This window comes from Myotis brandtii, unplaced genomic scaffold (genome assembly GCF_000412655.1).
Source record: "Myotis brandtii unplaced genomic scaffold, ASM41265v1 scaffold146, whole genome shotgun sequence".
Taxonomy (NCBI): Eukaryota; Metazoa; Chordata; class Mammalia; order Chiroptera; family Vespertilionidae; genus Myotis; species Myotis brandtii.
Window position 1 is genome coordinate 265,640 of NW_005355247.1, and position 1,741 is coordinate 267,380.

A 1,741-nucleotide genomic window follows, 5' to 3' on the forward strand; every position below is an offset into this window, starting at 1 on the left:
GTGTCCCAAATGTCTACCCACACTTTGAGTAATTATAAAGACAGTGTTTATTAAAATACATTTCATTTTCAAAATTGAGCTATCAGCTGTTAAGGTGTGTATATATAATTTTGGGGCACCCTGTACATATACTTAGTAAGTCTCCTATGATTATTTTTCTTGTACCATTTGGTAGTTTTCTTTTCATCTCTCTGAGTTTAATTGTTTCATGAGCTTTTTATTTCAGAATTATTCAGAGTTAAATGGATAAGACCAAAAGAAATGTCTTTCTTTGTTTTTTGTTTTTTTTTTAAAAAAAGACAGCCTTTTATTAGATCTAGTCAGACTTGAGGCTTGTTATCATTTGCAAGGTAACGTGCTTTGTCGCTCAATTTTAGGCTTAGCATGTTAACTCATGCCAGGTATCCCCATATACCAAAAGAACATTCAACATTCTTGCAATTCAGACTGTGGAATGAAGAGATTTATGCATAGCCACTATCAAGATTCTATAGGCCCAAGCGGTGTGGCTCAGTGTTTGAGTGTTAACCTATGAACCAGGAGGTCAGGGTTTGATTCCCAGTCAGGGCACATGCCCAGGTAGCAGGCTCAATCCCCAGTGCGGGGCGTGCAGGAGGCAACCAATTAATGATTCTCTCTCATATGATGTTTCTATCGCTCTCTCCCTCTCCCTTCCTCTTGAAAGTCAATAAAAATATTTTTTTAAAAAGAAACTTTCCAAGCTAATTACTAAGGTTATTTAAAAAATAAAAAAAGCCCGGCTTAGTATGGCTCAACGGTTGAGCATCAACTGATGAACCAGGAGGTCATGGTTCGAGTTCTAATCAGGGCACATGCCCGGGTTGTGGGCTCCATCCCCAGTGTGGGGCGTGCAGGAGGCAGCCGATCCATGATTCTCCCTCATCATTGATATTTCTATCTCTCTCCCTCTCCCTTCTTCTCTGAAATGAATAAAATTATTTTAAAAAATAATAATAAATGAAAATAAAAAAGAACACAGCCAATGGGTTTTTGCAGTGTTGGGCCTGGTATCAGGCGAACGGGAGGATCAGCCAGCACCCTTTTAGTTAGATTGCGACCTTTTACACTAAAACACTAAGCACAGAAAATTGAACAAAATCGCTTTATCACGTCCCCAGGCACGATGAACAGACTCAATGAAAACACACCTGAGGGCGTCCTGTCTTCATGAGAACAAAAGCGTCCTCATCCCGCTAAGGGCAGTTGGACTGGACTGCTCTGTGATGGTGTGTAGCTCGCGGCAGTTTATACGTAGGAGCTACAGCTGCCTCTTGCCTGACCCAGAGAGAGGTAGCTGACAGTAAAACTGACAAAACTGGGTTTCCAGTGACACTAATGAAGTGAAGCCCAACTTTCCCTAACAGGATGCTCCTCCCAGGACAGCCTTCAGCCCCTGGAACTGCAAGCTTTAGCTTTGATCATTAATGGGGGGAAAGTAAAGCACACGTATATATTTGAATTATGAAAAGATAATGCCTTATCATCTTGCTTCTCAATTTGAGGGATATTGAGAGGACTCTCCAGGTGGTCTGGGGATTACTCTATGAGCAATTTACACAAAACCAACGTGTGACCAAATAGAATGACGGTCGTAGTTGCCCAAGCCAAAGACCAATGAGATTTTGGAGGAGTTTGGCATGGTCAACCTGGTGGGTGCGGCATGGCATGTCGATAAAGTGTAAATGTGTATTTATCTCTTCATGAGTAAAGTTGGATATTC